Source organism: Martes martes, assembly GCF_963455335.1.
Source record: "Martes martes genome assembly, chromosome: 8".
NCBI classification, from domain to species: Eukaryota; Metazoa; Chordata; class Mammalia; order Carnivora; family Mustelidae; genus Martes; species Martes martes.
Window position 1 is genome coordinate 81,452,676 of NC_137895.1, and position 20,037 is coordinate 81,472,712.

Genomic DNA, 20,037 nt, shown 5'->3' on the forward strand with positions numbered 1-20,037 from the left:
CAGGAATTCAGTAAAGTGTGAGGATATAAAGTCAATGCACAGAAATCAGTCGCATTTCTTTACACTAACAACAAGACAGAAGAAAGAGAAATTGAGGAGTCAGTCCCATTTACAATCGCACCCAAAACCATAAGATACCTAGGAATAAATCTAACCAAAGAGACTAAGAATCTATACTCAGAAAACTATAAAGTACTCATGAAAGAAATTGAGGAACACACAAAGAAATGGAAAAATATTCCATGCTCATGGATGGGAAGAACAAATATTGTGAAAATGTCTATGCTACCTAAAGCAATCTACACATTTAATGCAATCCCTATCAAAATCCCATCCATTTTTTTTTAAAGAAATAGAACAAATAATCCTAAAATTTATATGGAACCAGAAAAGACCTCGAATAGCCAAAGGAATATTGAAAAAGAAAGCCAAAGTCGGTGGCATCACAATTCCAGACTTCAAGCTCTATTACAAAGCTGTCATCATCAAGACAGTATGGTACTGGCACAAAAACAGACATATAGACCAATGGAACAGAATAGAGAGCCCAGAAATAGACCCTCAACTCTATGGTCAACTAATCTTGGACAAAGCAGGAAAGAATATCCAATGGAAAAAAGACAGCCTCTTCAACAAATGGTGCTGGGAAAATTGGACAGCCACATGCAGAAAAATGAAATTGGACTATTTCCTTACACCACACACGAAAATAGACTCAAAATGGATGAAGGACCTCAATGTGAGAAAGGAATCCATCAAAATCCTTGAGGAGAACGCAGGCAGCAACCTCTTTGACCTCAACCGCAGCAACTTCTTCCTAGGAACATCGCCAAAGGCAACAGAAGCAAGGGCAAAAATGAACTATTGGGATTTCATCAAGATCAAAAGCTTTTGCACAGCAAAGGAAACAGTTAACAAAACCAAAAGACAACTGACAGAATGGGAGAAGATATTTGCAAACGGCATATCAGATAAAGGGCTAGTATCCAAAATCTATAAAGAGCTTATCAAACTCAATACCCAAAGAACAAATAATCCAGTCAAGAAATGGGCAGAGGACATGAACAGACATTTCTGCAAAGAAGACATCCAGATGGCCAACAGACACATGAAAAAATGCTCCACATCACTCGGCAACAGGGAAATACAAATCAAAACCACAATGAGATACCACCTCACACCAGTCAGAATGGCTAAAATTAACAAGTCAAGAAATGACAGATGCTGGCGAGGATGCGGAGAGAGGGGAACCCTCCTACACTGCTGGTGGGAATGCAAGCTGGCGCAATCACTCTGGAAAACAATGTGGAGGTTCCTCAAAAAACTGAAAATAGAGCTACCCTACGACCCAGCAATTGCACTACTGGGTATATATCCTGAAGATACAAACGTGGTGCTCCGAAGGGGCACGTACACCTGAATGTTTCTAGCAGCAATGTCCACAATAGCCAAACTGTGGAAAGAGCCTAGATGTCCATCAACAGATGAATGGATAAAGAAGATGTGGTATATATACACAATGGAATACTATGCAGCGATCAAAAGACATGAAATCTTGCCATTTGCAACAACGTGGATGGAACTAGAGGGTATCATGCTTAGCAAAATAAGTCAATCGGAGAAAGACAACTATCATATGATCTCTTTGATATGAGGAAGTGGAGATGCAAGGCGGGGGGGGGTTGGGGGGAGCTAGGAAAAGAAAAAATGAAAAGATGGGATTGGGAGGGAGACAAACCATAAAAGACTCAATCTCAAGAAACAGACTGAGGGTTGCTGGGGGGAGGGGGGACGGGAGAGGGTGGTGGGGAAATGGACATTGGGGAGGGTATGTGCTATGATGAGTGCTGTGAAATGTGTAAACCTGGCGATTCACAGATCTGTACCCCTGGGGATAAAAATACATTATATGTTTATTAAAATAAAAAAATTAAAAAAAAATAATGTAACAAAAGCACTTCCAAACCCACCACTCAAAACACTGGTTCATTAACCTTTCAAAAAGCCATTCAAGGAAATCTTATGAAGAGATCTTGCTGGCATAGGGGAGGACAACAGCTAGGAAATCCCAGATAGGACTTCCATGGCTACACAAGTAAGCAATCTTCAGTCGCATTAATAAGGCTGTCCATGCCAAGGACGGTAAAAACCGCACTGTAACCATCACTGGGCACACGGTGTCTGGTCTTTTATCATCAGTTCTAGGGGTTATATTTTAAGGAGAACATTGACAAGTCAGAGTGTACCCAGAGAATATAATTCAGGATGGTGAGAGAACATGATGACTAGAAGAAGACATATTTAGCCCAGGGTTGAGTATGGTGGAGATAGGCTGGGAAGACCAAGGGACCAGGTCCTCTAGAGCTGTTCCATGTTGTATCCTGGGGAAGAAAATGGGCGCAAGGTGGGTGTAAGTAGGAAAGGTGATTTTGGCTAAGTGAAATAAGGAATTTCCTGAAAATACCCAGGCTTCAATCAACAGCTCTCTGTCACCAGTGAAATTGGTTCAGAGGCTGAGTGAGTGGCAGGGATGCCGCAGAAAGAACCACCCCATTCAGGCAAAGGTTGAGCCTCGGCCACTGACCACTGAGCCAGCTTCTCCAGGCTTGGTTTCTTCTTCAGGCTCTGGTCTCCAAGTCCCTCTCCATAACCCCCTGCCACAACGAGTCAGCTGCCTTCTTTCATCTGTGCCCCACTGCCCCTAAGCTACGGTGTTTATCAACGAATCACACAGGGCACTTACCTAAAGAAGAAACTGTGATGTATCATCCTTCCGTGTTTCACCCTTCTGGAAATCTCTCTCTGGACCATCAGACCTCCAAGGCTGTTTTATGACACCTTCCCATTCCAGCCCATGTGACCTCCAGAACATCTCTCTGAACCCTCACCCCCCCGAAAGTTATTGCCCTCCCCCACTAACTTGCCTTTAAATTTCCAATGACCCAAACATGCTGGTCATATTCGTTCACAAATTATCAGGTTTATTCTATATTCTTTGGGTGCTCCAGCCTGGAATTTGGGGAATTTCTATGTCCTTTTTTTCTACCCACTATCTTTACTACTTCCTCTTGCCTATGTAACCTTTATTTCTTGTCCTTGTCCTATTCCTACTGCGTCCCATCCCAAGCTTACTCTTCATCTTCAAGTTATTATTATTTTTTTTAATGTAGAAGGCGAGAGATAAAAACAGAAGCAGAGAACACAAAATATGCCCTCCCTCCTGCCTTCTCTCGCTCTCCCTCTTCCTCTCTCTCAAATTGTAGAAGGAGCGTAATGCCAAAGGGGGTAATCGCTGAGGCTTTGGTCTTCGGGTGTGAAAACCAGCCTCCACCCCTAGCTAGCAATGAGCCTTGGGCAAATAACAGAACCTCTGTGAGCCTTAATTTCCCCATTAGTAAAATGAGGATAATAAGAATATGTGCATCAGAGATGAAGAAATGCATGTGAAGAGCATCCATGGTGTTTGACACATAGTCTGTGACAAGTGAATGTTTTTTACTAGTGTCGTAGGAGGAAATTAGTCTATGACTAAGTACAGGATATGGTCGTCCCTTAATCACATGTAGGCATCCATTTCTAAAGATGTTTTCCCTTCTGTTGCCCAGCAAAGAAAATGTATTTATTCATGTTCAACAAATTCCTACTATGCACATAGTTAGTTTCATTCATTGTGCTCAGTGGGGACTTAATTAAATAAACTCCTGTATAAATACACCGTGGCATATGATGCCAGGGCTAAAGAGAACCAGGTATATAAAATACGTATGATGGTGGAAACACCTCCAAAGATGTGGAAAATGGGAGAAAGAAATTCCAGAGCCATACCATTCCTATAAAAGTACATACAGACACATGTAAAATGCATATATACGGATATATAGACATATATAGATATACATTATATATGTATTATATATGTTAATTATGTGTATACATTATATATAATTACGTGTCTGTTAATTATCATATATAAATATTATATATGTCTGTGTATATATATGTGTGTGTGTGTATATATACACATACATATATATGTATATGTATGTGTATATATATATAAAATGTAAATGTGCAGCGGAAGTTCTAGAGTAGCAGACATCAAACCGGGAAGGAAACCAGGATGGGGAAGTGGGGACTGGTTTAAAGGAACATTAGCTTTATTTGTGGTGCTCAAATGTTTACATGGAGAAGGAATTCATATACTATCTAGATCATCGTTTTTAAGGTAAAATAAGTAGTCACAAGGCCCCTGCCAGAATTCCTGCATGTCCACTTGCCACTGAGTTCCTGGCATTTCTGACTTCAAACAGGGATTCGGTTATCCATTAAAACAAAACAAAACAGAAAAGGAAAGAAAAAAGAAAGCCTAACCACACAGAAGATCTCAGTCTTGTTACGGTCTTCTTCAGTGCCTTGAAAAATAAGGCAGAGGTATATTTATATAAGCACACCTACACGAAGTTCTAAATTTACCTGTTTAGGATAGTGCGCGCACAAACACACGGTCTCCCCGGAGATCGGGTCTGGGCACTGCGCTCCTTGCGCGCGCTGCCGCCGCTCTTCCCTGCACGCCCCGCCCCGCTCCCGCTCCCGCTCCCGCTCCTGAGCCGGCACCTGCTAGTCTATCATCAGCTGGAGTCTCAACAATATCAGCCTGCGGGAAGCAATAAAAAAAAGCCCTAGGTGGACAGTTTTTACTTTCAATATGTGGGACGCTGAAGATCGAAGTCCTAAACGGAGTTTTTCCTTGGGCTTGCTTTGTGGTCCTGGCAAATTAGATGAACTTGGAGGCATCGGTGAGGCAGAGAGGATGATGTAAAACACTGTCAATCCCTTTAAATAGGTAACTTTGAATTTGCTGAGTCCTCAGAAGGCAGAAGGGGCTTGCATATGGGTCCCACATGGGTATCTTTGTGAGTTTTTATACATAAGTAGGATGGACATAAGTTGATAAGTTGATTGTGTTTATAGGAACATATCCTAAATTATGTCAGAGAATGTAAATACTATGATGTATACATATTTTATGGATGTGCCTAGTTTTGTGTAAACATATGTCACATAATATGCACATTTTAAATGTCTATTAAATGTACATACTCCTATATTCACAATTTTTTTCTATTGTTAATGTCCCAAATATAAGATCTAACAGCTGTCCATAACTAATATGTAATGGTTATCAGAAGAGCATATAGGTATAAGCTGCATAATTTATAATTATCCTGTTATGACACTTTTTTTTTAAAGTTTGTTTACTCAAGTAATCTCTGCACAGAATGTGGGGCTCAAACCTACGACCTAGAGATCAAGAGTTGCCTGCTCTCCCAGCTGAGTCAGCCGGTGTCTCAGTGTTATGAGATATTTTTTAAATAGGATTGCTTTTGTCTGATTAAAACATCAAGGCCAGGAGGAGGGTGAAACACACAAGGGGTCAAGGGTTCAAAAGCTGAGGAGGCCCCCACTCTCTGGCCCCCACATGTCACTTGCCTCCGCCTGGTTGCAGCCCTGATAAAAATGTCCCTGTTTCTTCCATCATCTTCATCACCACCCAAAACAATCACTAATTAGTTACTAAGTTCTGGGAGCTGTTTATGCACTTTACATGCATTAACCTACCTAAAGAAATGTCTAATTTCTAATCAGATGTCTAATGTCTAAATTTCTGTCTGATGCCATTAACAAAGTGAATTATGAGATATGGTACCTAATACGTAAAATGCTTCAAAAGCCATAACTAAGTTGCCCCATCTAGACCAGACCTTGGACGAGAGCTGGGCAGCTGAATGATGAGTCCGGATCTCCCAGGATGTGTGCCTCCTGTGTTAAAATCCAACACTCTTTCCTCTCCGTTAGGCATGGTAGTGCTTTTCTCTGAATATACACTGCATGAAGTATCCTTTTACTGATCTCTTTCTGTGTTGGGGCAGTTTGGCAGGCAGTAGGCTTCAACTCTGTCGGCATACGTGTAACATGATTGACAGATTTCAAAAGGAAGAAGGATGCCTCTGTTCCCGTATTACTACTCCTACTTTGAAAATGGTGGTAGATAATGGAACTTGTGATAGTCTAACTGTACTTCAACATGATAATATGCTTATATTTAAACTCATACACAGACCAAGGAAGGGGGATTTACACAACATATTATCTAGTATCTAGCTACAGATGATTTACTGTTGTGCACTGAAATGTGGTTGAAGTACAAGATGGATAGTAATATTATATTGTGGTATATATCCTGTTCACATCAGGCCTTCGTAATAAAAGCCGAACAGCAATCTACAGAACCTGTCTTAAATCTGCCATCTAAGATACTGATTGTAAAATAAAATGATCAAAGTGCAGGTTATCTCTATACTGCCTTCCCCTGAGAGAGTGGTATGCAAAGAACTTCCTCCTTTTTATTTATTTACATTCAGTCAACAGAAACATAAATTAAATTAAAAACCTTAGTGTTATGTGGACTGAATAAAGCATACCTAATATGTTGCTAAGTAGACTTTTTTTTTTAGATATTACAGACTACAGCCTGTATTGTACTTTTATCCACTGCATCTTTTACTATGTACTGACAGCAAAATATGCTTATAAAAATAATAGAGTAAAATGAATTTTGCAAACCAGCAATTTCACAAGCTACAATCCTGCTGAGAATAAACAATTTTTAGTGGGTCTTTATATTTGACACATGAAATCAGGCATTCCTGCAAATTGATTTCATTTTAAATAATTTCTTGAGGTTGCAATGGAAAGAGACTGACACAAACAAGTTAACATTGCATAGAGAAATCACAAATGAATTTTAAGCAGACCTTTTTGCCTTTACAGACAAGTAATTTAAAGAACATTAGAGGCCAAACTTCCCAATAAAAAGGGACGTCCTTGTGTGTTACAGAATGTAGAGGACAGAAAAGTATGAGGTCTGGAGTTAATCATCCTGTCTTCCAAATGCATACACAGACATAGATTTGGGTTAAAGTGGAGGTAGAGAAAATCCTTGGAAGGGGAAAGAATTCCCAGCACCTTGGCCACATTTCTGCAATCCTGAGGACTTAAACACTCTCTTCTCTGTGCTTCCCTGGCTCCTGACACAAAATCCTACTGTGACACTGATCTAGTGAACTGTAATGATTTGCTTATTATATATTCTTGCTTACATATATAATGTAAACTATTCCTATTAATATAAAAATGTATAAGATTTAGCTGGCTGTCTTGACTATAACCCCCTTGAGAAGAGAAATTGTCTTACTCATCTTGTGACCCCAGCATCTAGCCCAGTGCTCAGCACGGAGTAGGCGCTCTGAAATGCCCTGTTAGACTGATAGGGAAAACAATAACATAACTCGGAAGAATGAGAGAAAAACATGGAGGCGGAAGGATGAAATATAGTCACTTTGATGTATCCTGCAGAAACAAGAGCTGGTTATAGGTAGACTTGACACGTGGAGCCTTTTAGGGTCAACTACTAAATATAGTTGGGCCAGTCCTTTCCCCCATTCATTCATTCATTCATTCAACAAACATCTATTGAGTGCCAATTATGTATCAGGCAATCACTAGCTACTGCAGTAGCCTGATATCATGAAACACAGGCTCACTATAATTTGTCATGGTTTCCTTACAGATATGCCAACAAAGAGTCAGAGCTGAAGATCAAGTTTAAGCTCAAACTAAACTGTAGATGATTTTTTATTTTGCCATTTAAATATATCTTGCCATTCACTAAGTAGCTTCATTCTTCGCATGACTCAAGGGTTTACTTTAGTATACATTTAATAGCATAACCAGCTCTTCTTAAGATCCTGGCTTAATTCTTCAACCTTGCACTCATATGCTAAGTGCCATTTACAATTATCCTGAAAAGAGCCTCATTTCTTTAAGCATTTCGTATCAGACTAGAGACCCTTGGGCAGGTTACTTATTTTTTTCTGTATTTAAATCTATACCGAATGTCTTGTTTTCCTTCAACAAATAATACCTGCTTCCAATGGGGTAATGAGAAAATGGGAACAAAAGTGGGTTATCTTGTATTCTCAGTTTTAAAAGATCATGTTGGAATGACCGTTTGCATAGTTTATAAAAACTCTTCAACCAATGACAGAGAAAATCCCAATAGGGGTTTTAAAAGAAATCTTGCCCACTAAAATGAAGGCAGATGTCTTTTAAAACTATATAAAGCCTTTGAGTTCTTTCTTTTCCATTTACACATAATTTCTGGATGCAGGGGCAGGCCCTTCAGTAAAACACAAGTATAGAAAATGATACTACAGTTTTTGTTAAGGTAAGAATAAGGGCTTTTTTTCCCCTTGCCATTTCCCCTTATTAAACTGACAAAGGCAGCTCTTTTAGAATTCTGTTAAAAGCAAGCTTATTTGCTTACAGGTCAAAGAAGAGAAACAGAGAAATCAGAAGTAAAAGAGACCCATTTGTTTTATCCATATTACAGCCAGGATGGAATTGTTCCTTTCAGTGACCTTTCTGGTTGGAGTTGTCATAACTGACAGTGGATTCAGCATTCTCCTTTAAAAGTCCATTCGTGATTGAACATTTCACCATCAAAATAGGTAACGACCTCAGTGTTAGTTCAATCAGCACTTAAAATTCATTCTTATGTTCCCCTCTTGTTAATCAATCCTATCCTATTTTATCCTTACATTCTCTTTTTTCCCCTTACATTTTAATGCCTAAATATGAAGGTATCATTTCTAGATGGTCTACAATGCTGTTTCAGGCCACCACTTGGCCACACGATATACTCCATAAATCTTTCTTCATAAATCAATGTGTCCCTTCCATTAATCATGTTCATTATTTATCTCTGGGTTTCAGCCAAGACTGTCAACATTGTTTATTTAGGTGCTCAAAACTGAGTACAGTTGGCTCAGAGTACTTTCAGCCACACTCGTATGGGAGACTACAAACTTCCTTCCGGGGTGCTACAGCACTGCCTCGGAGAGTCCTGCTCGGTCCTTCTTTCCATATTTGCTCTAAGCTCGTCTGTGCCTCTCCATCATAGGTTGCTTGTAGTAATCCCACTTCTCAAGATCCTCTTCTCTTCTCCCGCGAATGCTTCTGATGTGATTTGTGCCAGATATTTGTTTGCGTCTTTCTGAGAGCAATTTCATGTTTTTTCATCCATATTTCTGACTCGTTTTGGTCTTTGTGAACCATACTGCTGTTCATATCCGGGCCATTTATCAAAGCTTATAACACCTCCGGATTTAGTCATCTCAGGGACTGTCGTTAGCATGCTGTTCATTCCCCCTTCCAGATAATGGATTGCATAATAATACAAACTATGGGGACCCACAAAGAGACAAGCCCTCAGGACGCATAATGTTGCTCCTGTTACCTTTTCCAAGGTGGTCTTTCAGCCCCTCCAGCTGCGTGGCTCTGGTATTAGCAAGGCGGCCAGGAACTAACATATTTGGGAAAATCATACAGCATGGCAAATCCAGTGTTTTGTTCAAGTCTGAATATAATGCAAATGTCCTACGACTTTCCCATTGCTGGCCCATCTCCCCTCCATAAATAAACCTCTGTGAAATCTGATCTTGCTTCGTGGGGGGTTTGGGTGCGTGGGTTGGTTTTATTTTACAGCTTCATTTAGTTTAGTTTGGACTTTGTTTGGGTGAAGTTTTTAAGCATCGCTTCCTCAGACGAGATTAGAACTTGATGTGACGCATTTTGCTTGTGTCAAATGCACATCTGGGGTGCTCACAAGTATTCCAGAAATAGCTCACAGACATGGAGCATCTCTTTCAATTGACAGATCAGAAAGCTCCCTGCACAGTTGCTGGGGCGGGGTTTTACCTTGCGGTTATTCTTTTTTTTTTTTCCTAAGATTTTTATTTATTCATTTCAGAGGGGGTGAGTGAGAGAGAGCACATGAGTTGGGGAGAGGGGCAAAGAGAAGTTGAGACAGAGAGAGAGAGAGGGAGACGCAGACTCCTCGCTGAATAGGGAGCCTGATGTGGGGCTCTATCCCAGGACCCTGGGGTCATGAAGTGAGGGCAGACACAACTGACTGGGCCACCCGGGTACCCACCCAACCCCACCCCCCGCCAACACCCTGCGGTTATTCTTAATGCTTCTCTCTACCAATTCTACACAAAGGGTTTGCTTTAAGATGTCAAGCTCACTGGCTTTGTCTCCACACTGTCACAAAGCTGGTCAACTTCCTGGAGGAAGAAAGCTTAGGAATGGACACTCAACAGTCATGTGTCCCATCTCCAGGGTTCTGTGATTGGTGCCCCTGGGGCCAGGCAATCCTAAGGCACACTCAGTCTTTAGCTGTTATGTTGATAACCTTGATTTTATTATAAGGAACAAATAAGATAATTGATATAAACAATAATAGGAATTTAATATTGTTAAAGAGAAAAAATATAGCTGTTTGTCCAATTTTTTAAATTTTTTCCCTTTTAGCAGCTTATGTCATGTGGCTAAGAATTTTGTTCTTTTCAGTTTCTACTTATCTTTAATCTTTTCTTGAAAAAGAATAAAATTAGGGGCACCTGGGTGGCTCAGTTGTTAAATGACTGCCTTCGGTCTAGGTCCTGATCCTGAAATTCCAGGATCAAGTCCACATCAAGCTCCCTACTCATCAGGGAGTCTGCTTCTCCCTCTAACCCTCCCCGCTCTCATGCTCTCTTACTCATTCTCTCTCTCTCAAATAAACAAATAAAATCTAAATAAAATAAAATAGATGTCTTTAAAAAAAGAATAAAATTATAACTATTCTTCAATATATACTTTAATAAATGACTTGCAGATTTCTTGACAGAATCCCTAAGAAGTAAATTTTCTGTGACTGTTTGTTTAAACATCACCATATTTGGACTTTTCACTTCCAATATTATCCATGGAGTTCTTCCCTCCACATCTGGCCTCTCTTGCACATCCTTTCAGATATTTCTAGGCCACAATCCAAGCTACTAGACAATCACACCTATTAGGAACACAGACAAGAGCCAGGGACCACTAAAAATAAGAGCTCTAAGTAACTAAAGTAGATATTACAAAGTCTATCCATTAAAATGCATGTATGCTATTCAGAGGTGAGGCCCAAACTCAGAGCCTATTAACACTTGACATGTTGTTCTAAAAAATGTTATTAGTTGTTTTTTAAAGGTAATATATTAGGCCAGTGAATTTGAAATGGAGCAAAGAGTTTCTTCCTCCAGGTTAGCATTCTGAGAGATATCAACAATGTAGTCTAACAGAGGAATCCAGAAAAACAAAACTACTAAAAGTTACTGCAGAGTGAAATCACTAAATTCAGGACAAACAGCCCAGTGTCCCTCGGCTAACTCTGACGGCACTACTGGGCCATGTCACTATCCAGTTAGTAAGTGCAGTTCATAATGATGTGTCCATTGTATTCATATCATTTTGTGGTGAAGTGAAGAGTATAACACATTTTAGATGGACTTCCATCTAACATATTTTTTAAATTTTTGCTGCTTAAAATAACACAGTTATTTTTAAAATAACTGTCTGGAACAACTTGATTTGCAAAAGATAGCCAAATGTCTCTATAAATGGCAGTATACTTTTCATGTTCTCCCTTGACATATATATATATATATATATATATATATATATATCAATGCCCAACCTTTTGAGAATGTAAATTCCTCAATAGCAGGGACTGGTTTTGTTCTACTTGTTTTGGATATAGAATGCCTACCCGAGCAACAGGAAGGGTTTAGAATCCGAGACTTTTAGAATGGAAAGAATTTTGGAGAGCATCCTCTTCCAATTCATTTGTTTTATGGAGGTATTAACTATGCACACTAATATTCTCCTGAAGTAAGTATGGCATTTCCCCCCAAAATTGTACCAAAAAATTTTTCTTTTCTGAAAAGTATGTAAATAAAAGTATATACTTAAAGTTCTCTAAAATACAAACAGTAACATAAGATAAAGACTGCTGTGCAACTTGTTTTTCATTTAAAATTCTTAATATATTTTTTAAAGACTTTTTTTTTTTTGACAGAGAGATACACAGCAAGAGAGGAAACACAAGCAGGGGGAGTGGGGGAAGGAGAAGCAGGCTTCCCGCTGAGAAGAAAGCCCAGGTGTGGGGCTTGACCCCAGGACCCTGGGATCATGACCTGAGCCAAAAGCAGACGCTTAACAACTGAACCACCCAGGCAACCCGATATATTTTTTAAAAGAGTGAATCTGTATGCAGTGGAAAAATATAATATAGTAAACACTAGAACTAAGCTCTCTTGTAATACTACTTAAAGTTTACTATTGTGAGTCATTAATAAACAAACACACTATAAGCTTCAAGATTCACTTCAGGATATACAAGTACTTCTTTCCAAGTTGAGGGATAGAATAATCTCCAGAAGGGAGTAAAGAATATGTGAAAAGCAAATGTTTTCCCTATAAAAATACCCTTAAACACAAGGCCCTTCAACATTTTAAGGTGAAGCATGTAAGGCAAAGACTATCAAAGTTGTATTCTTAATATTCTTACTAATAAAGATTATTATAGTGTCAGAACTAAGGAGGATACCCCAAGATCCATTTAATATGGTGTTTGCAAACTGCAGGTCCTAGTTGATAAGTGGATCCTAAAATCAATTTAGTGGATTACAACCAGTATTTTTAAATGAAATAGAATAAAATAGAAAACAGAATGCATTCTAATTAGTAACGGTAAAATTTATTTTCTAAAATTCATTGTGTGTGTGTGTGTGTGTGTGTGTGTGTGTACCTGACTATGATAGAAATGTATTTCTTGTTGTGGGTCACAGGCACAAAAGGTTGAAGTTTCCTGATCCAATCTAGCCCCTGGCTTGCAATGGGGTGTAACTGACAGTGTTTTCAGAGAAAAAGACATTTGTACATTTGTTGCTGTCTTAAAACAAGCCTCTCCCAAAGAACCAACTTCACTTTGGCTCATTATTTGAGGTGCATTGTCAAGTTCTCTTTCCATCAAGATTATTGGAAGGCAGGCTTACTTCCAAACTTACTTTCTTTGCAACATAAGTTAACCCAGCCAAGTAATTGATTAAAACCCAGTAGAAATCCATCCTAATCATTAGCCATCATTATGATTTCAATTATAGGAGCAAAGTGGTACTTCGCTACAAACTTCGCTACACATTCTTTGACCGAGCTCCTTTCCTCTGTAATCAGTGAGGCAGAGGCTGCTGACCCATCCCCAACCTTGAGGCATGTCCGGAGCACTGCCAGTTTCGATTTGGTTGTACTGAATGGAATAGGATGATTGTACTTGACATTTTAATGAAGACTAAATCTTCCTTTGCCACAGTCCTTCCTCCTTCTGACAGAGCTGAGTGCAGTAACAGTTACAGGAGAAAGAAGATAGGTCCAGAAATTTCTGTATTTCTTTGTGTTTTACTGGCTTCTTACTCAAATAAGGAGACAGTGGAGTAGAGTGTGGGTATGAGGGTCAAGACACACGTGTTCTGGGTTGAAGCGAAGTTTGAGTGTATTCTGAACAAGTCTTCAAATTGCTCTGGGCCTTTATGTCTTTGTTTCTAAAACAAGACCTGTGGCGTGCCTGGGTGGCTCAGATGGTTGAGTGTCTGCCTTTGGCTCAGGTCATGATTCCAGGGTCCTGGGATCGAGCCCCACATCGGGCTCCCTGCTCAGCGGGCAACCTGCTTCTCCCTCTCCCTCTGCTGCTCTCCCTGCTTGTGCTCTCTCGCTCTGTCAAATAAATAAATAAAATCTTTAAAAAATGAAAATAAAAAAATAAAACAAGACCTGTGCTACAACAGTTTGGCAACGAATGATAATCATAACAGCACCTATGTTGCACTTACTGTGTCCATCACCGTATCGAGCATTTTACCTCAATGACTAATTTAGTCCTCACCACACTAATAGGCAGAAAAATTTTTCCTTATTTTGCAGATGGATATAGATATATGAGAAGTAGAGACTAACGTTGTACAGTTAAGCAGTGGGAGAGCTGGGATTCAAACCTAGGCAGTGTCCAGATACTGTGCTCTTCACATCACGAAACACTGCCTCAGCCAAGACCTCTTTTTATCACTTATTCTCGCCTCAATTACTCTTCCAAAGCTCATGTTACTAAAAACATTTTTTACTGAACTGTAGTTACCAAGCAGTATGTTATTTGTTTTCCATTTCTATTTTTTTTAAAGATTTTATTTATTTATTTGACAGACAGAAATCACAAGTAGGCAGAGAGGCAGGCAGAGAGAGAGAGGAGGAAGCAGGCTCCCTGCTGAGCAGAGAGCCTGATGCGGGGCTCGATCCCAGGACCCTGGGATCATGACCTGAGCCAAAAGCAGAGGCTTTAACCCACTGAGCCACCCAGGTGCCCCTGTTTTCCATTTCTATTAATCAAAGAGATATTGAATGGTCAATCAGAATTTCTCATTAACATAAAATGAATTACAACTTATGTGGACAGAATTTGTGCCCCCCAGTTCACTAGATTTCCAGGATTACCTCTGACCTTCCAGTGGTTCTGAGAGTTCTCAAGAAGATATCCTCTCAAGGTAAGCAGAAGGGGAGAGCAAAAAAACTCATGACACATGTCAAATGAGGTTTTGATCCAGATTTATTGGCTCTTTAAAAATATGTTTCAAAAAAAACCACAATTAAATATCACTCCACATCCACTAGAATAGCTATGATTAAAAAGGCAATGAGAGTTGGCTAGAAGGTACAGAAATTAGGGAATGTAATGTGTCGCAGCTACTCTGGAGAACATTCTGGCAATTCCTCAAAAAGTTAAACATCGACATATAACCCAGCAATTCCACTCCTAGATATATACCGAAGAGAATTAAAAGCATGTCCACATAAAAAACCTGTAGGTAAATGTTCATAAGAGCATTCCACTCCTAGATATATACCGAAGAGAATTAAAAGCATGTCCACATAAAAAACCTGTAGGTAAATGTTCATAAGAGCATTATTCTTAATAGCCTTAACTGGAAATAACCCAAAAATCAGTTGAAGAATAGATTAACAAAATGTAGTATATCTATACAATGGAACATTATTTAGCCACAAAAAGGAATGAAGTGCTGATACATGCTACAACATGAATGAGCCTTGAAAACATCATGCTAAGTGAAAGAAGCCAGTCACAATCTCCACTTTGACTCCATTTATATGGAATGTTGAGAAAACAGGCATATCCACAGAGACAGAAAGGAGATTAGTGGTGCCAGGGGCTGAGAGGAGAAGAGAATGGGAAGAGACGGCTCAGGTGTGTGGCATTTCACTCTGAGCTGATGAAAATATTCCAGAATTAGACAATGGGATGATTGCACAACTTTGTTAATGTACTGAAAACCACTGAACGGGTGAATTGTTTGGTATGCGAATTACACTGCAAATTCTTAAAAATTCAGTCTTGATACTGTAGGGGAGGAAGTTTTCCTCTATGCATTTAGGGTCCCTGGTTGAGTCTGAAAATCAAACTGACAAAGATAGATAAACAGAAGAAACTAACATGAATTTATTTAGTGTACCTGACACAGGACTCTTCCTAAGGAAATAATGACCTGAAGAGGCATTTAGACCTGTGTGCTTTTATGCCAGGGTTGATGGAGAGTGGACAGGGCAAGGAAAATGAGGTGATGGTAGTAAACTAGGGCAAACTGAGCGAGAACTTTAGGTTTCTTCTTAGTGTCCTATTGAAAGATTCTCCTTTCGTTGAAAAAAAAAAAAAAAGTGGATTAGTACTTTCTAGGAGCTGGCGGTAGGGGCATTTTGGAGGGACTGCTAATGACTTTCTTTTTGGTTATGATAAAAACATTCTGAAATTAGATAGTGGTGACTGTTGCACAACTCTGTGACTAGAATAAAAACCACTGGACTGTACACATTGAAGGGGTCAATTTTATGGCATGTGAATTATATCTTCATAAAGCTATTTTTTTTAATACAAAATATGTACTGAGGTCCTACCAGAGGCAGCTCCTCTTCTAGGTGGTGAGGGGACTCAGCAGTGAACAAAGTAGACAAAACACTTGGCCTCACAGAATTTGCAATTCTAGTAATTAAGTAAACAAGTGGAAGTGAACTTCAGGCTCCTGCAGCCCAACCCTGGAGCGAGCCTGCGGCGCAGAGAGCGCTTAGCTTCCCTCCTGTGGACCCCTGGCAGGCCCTGGGCCAGCACAGCTCCCGGGCAGCCCCTCACAGCGGTCCTCTCAGGGCTCCTCTCAGACCCCAGGCAGAGCTGCTCTGTGGCCAAGGCTTCAGTCCAGGAATCCATTCCGGGCACAGGTGTCAGAGCTCTTCACTGGCCAACACCCTAGCCCACCCCGGCCTCCCTGGCTGCCTTCCCCTTCACTTTTACCCTTACTCATTTACTTGACAAATCATTTAACAAATTTGTACGGGGGGCTGGATTCATTAGAATGCTTTGGGCTAAAGGATACAGACAACTGACTTTTTAGACGATAAGGAAAATTGTTATTTCTGTACTAGGAGGTCCAAACTCTAGGCACAGGGCTCTGGCTCTGTTTCTGTGGCATTCATGTGGCTCTGCCCTCTTCAGTGTGTTGTCCTTATCCTCCAGCAGTTGTAGGGCAGCTGGTAGCAATGGGCAACATGCTTTCTTGGTTATAGCTAGCAAGAAAGAAAGAGGGGGGAAAAACTATTCCCAACTCTGGTGTAAAAATCCATCTTTTCAGTCTATCAGAGCCAACTTAGACCAAGTAACGACAGTTGGCAGCAGAATGTCATGTGATAAACTGTGTTCTGGCCCACTTAGGGCCAAGGAGACAGGAATTCCCATGGTTGATTTAGGACTGACCCCTGGAGCTGGACGAGGAATCAGTGTCCCCCGAATTATGTGGACAACGTCAGAAGGAGGAAGGCATTCGGTCTGATTTACTGTTCATTATAAACTTTTTAACTCTCTATTCTTTAAGCTAATTCCAGGTACTCAGTGTTTTTCTGTGTGCTAGAGATAGACGTAGTAGACCTTTTAACTGATGAAGGACTATTTTTATAGCTGAAGCTGCCTCTACATCTTCCCCCAAAGAACCATGTGTTCTCTCTCCAAGTGGTGGCATTTCAAGATCTCTTATACCCAGATGGGGTGATATTTGACAGCAAGTACCTGACGCTACCAACGTCACATCCTCTTATAAGCCACTCGTTCTGCTTTGCTTATAGCCAACCCTGCACATATCCTACAAGACCCTCATGAGCGTAGGTGTGCCCTCTTGGAGAAGGTTCTTTTACTTTTGCTCCCATCCATACAATGTGTTATAAAATGGAAGCCAAATTTTCTGCTAGAAAGTTCCATACTTCATTCCCAGGAAACTGAGTCAAGCATTGGTCAAATTATCAGTCTCTATTTAGAAAGTTCTTTGGATATTTGAGATACCCCCTCAGAAATATTTTAGAAATATGCAGATTTAGAATTTACAGATTATTCGTATACCACTAGAAATTCTTAAAATAAACACACTTTGGGCAAGTCATAGGCAATTGATACTTTTTTGTTTCTTAATTCTTATACAAGGAGAACTTAAGAGGGTCTTTAAAGCATAGAACTACTCCGCCACCCCATACATACCTGTCACAACTTCACCACCTACCAAAAATGTGATTTCAGGCGGCATCAAGAATGAATACGAGCACTAATCCTAAACACCACATGGATTTAATTAAAATTACAGCCTAATCTCTATGCTCTTGTAAGTGCAAGGCAAACAGACTTGCCGATGTAGATGAAATGAGAAAGGCCAACTGGATGGAAGAGAACCACAATTAACTGATTCAATTTATAAACAGCAAATGCAGAAATACTGGGCTTTCAGGAAAGAAGTTCTCAAAACAATCCTGAAGCCTAAAACCCACTGATATTATTATTAACTATGCTAAGTATTTGATCATGACTTATTATTTATAAAATTATTTTACACACGTTATCTCATTTGGACATCCTAACCATCCTGTTAGATGGAGGGGAAGTATTTTCATTTGATGGATGAAGAACCCGATAGGACAAAGTTTAAGCCTGTGTCATGAGCCCCAAAGATGGCAAGTTCAGAAGATAACACTCACTCCCAGGTTTGATGGCCTCTGAGCCACACCTGACTCTGACTTGCCTTCTCCTGTGGGGAGCAGTTACATTTCAACATGCCCAGTGCAAAGAATAACCTCAGAATTGATTCTTGAGTGGCTAAATGAGAAGAATGGATGAAAGGAAGAAACAAATGGATGATCTGGAGCAAGTTACACTGAAAACACAGAATTACAATTAAGGATATTTTTAGGCCTAGGGAGAGTTAATTACTATAAGTTGCCTTCAAGCATATATGGAGAACTGAATAAAGGCAAAGTTGAGGAATGTTGCCCACTGATTTAAAAGTTATCTTCTTCAAAATATATACTGTAAACCTTGGCTGTTGCTTTTCTCTAAAAAGATCTCTAATGACTCTATTATTTTTTTCATTGATAGTTACCATTTGTTGTGTTCACTCAGTGCCAGATACTCTGCATAAATTTTCTGGTCTAACCCTCACAATTACCTTGTAAGTGGGAATTATTAACTGTATTTTGTAGATAAGAAAGCTATAGTTTGGAAGGGTTAAGGAGGTCTCAGCTCAGACAAAAGGAAGTCATGGAGCTGGAATTAGAAAGATACATTACCATAACTCAATGCCTTTCTGCTGGGCCAGGCTCTCTTTTTGGGAGACAGGTTCCTTAATAAACTTCTTCTAAAGGGCAGATGCAAAAATTATAGCTCTTAGCAGCAATAGCATTGACCATTATACTTACAAATACATGAAATTTATTTAGCAAAACTCAAATCTCAATGGCAACTAGGAAATACAAGGTGAAAAACAGTAACATAAGGTACACCCGGGCAATTTCATCTTTTCCCTGGTCATTGTAAGTGATCAAATATGTGCAGGTTAGGTCCACACTTCTGTGATTAGTACTGAAAGTATTTAAAGTTTTAGGATTTTAATTACGTGTTTCAAAATGCACGTACCCTTCCCTAGTAACCAATGATGTGCTTGTCTTTTCCTGATGCATAAAACTTAGGAAACCACCCATGAGATTTTTCATACTGAATCTCTTGTATTATTAGTAAACCTTAAAAAGCAATTGCTTGTATTATCAGTAGCCCTTCTAAAAAGATACACTCAAACAACAATTTTTGTGCAGGGGGGAATCCACAGTGTTCAATGAATTGTTCAAGACGCATCCAGAGCCATCATCTGAAACATTGCCCAAAAATTGAGCGTAAGACTATTCCAGGTGTTCTGTAGCCACAAAACAAAACACACACACATGCACACACACACACACACACACACACACACACAAGGGTGCATAGCCCTGCCCTCCAGAAGTTTAAATCCTAATGGAAATGGGAAAGGCAAGCAGACCCAGCCATATGTTTAGTAGATCATTAACCAGGCTCTAGAGGATATGGTGGCATCAAGAAGACAAACAGGTTACTGTGAATACTTTGAAATCCAGATTCCTTAAGTGGTAAATGTTGCCCACCCCCTGTAGACCTGTTAGTGAGCTCTTCAGCAGATGGCTGATTTACCTTTCTTATTTCACTCTTGCCATTAGCCTAGGAGAGGAAGAATTCTCAATTTCCAAACCAGATGTGCATGGCTTTTTAACTCCAAGAAAACACACCGAGAAAGAGCTGGTGACTTTCTCGTTAGCAGTCAGTGTTATAGAGATGAAGACTGGGGTTTTTGCAGCTAAAAAAGATGTGACTTTTATTCCATGTGAAAGTGTTGAATATTCCTAATTCTGATAAGGGAATGAAGACTGAAGAATACATCTTCCAGTGGAAAATTCTGCCAGAACACTTTGCTCGCCAGTTCACCTGGACCTCTAATTACTAGAAAGAGCTGTGAGTTGGGGCCACCTCAGAGGATAGTGCTTTTCCTAAGGAATCCAATCTGCCCCCAGATAATTTGCATAGGCTTTACTTCGAAGGAAGAAGATGAGTATTAAATTTAATTAGCCAGTGCTTTTCTTGAAATGAATCTGAAAGCAGATGACAGATCTCCA

The 20,037-nt window shown here is 39.8% G+C and overlaps 1 pseudogene across 1 annotated transcript in view; it reads right to left on the minus strand.

Moving 5' to 3' along the window:
• Nucleotides 1-16,252, minus strand: part of LOC308347094 (ATP synthase F(0) complex subunit C2, mitochondrial-like) — a 28,835-nt pseudogene extending 12,583 nt beyond the window's left edge. The window contains exon 1 of the transcript in view: nt 16,083-16,252. The product of the transcript in view is annotated as an ATP synthase F(0) complex subunit C2, mitochondrial-like (transcript). The remainder of the gene's footprint in view (nt 1-16,082) is intronic.
• Nucleotides 16,253-20,037: the final 3,785 nt, after the last annotated feature.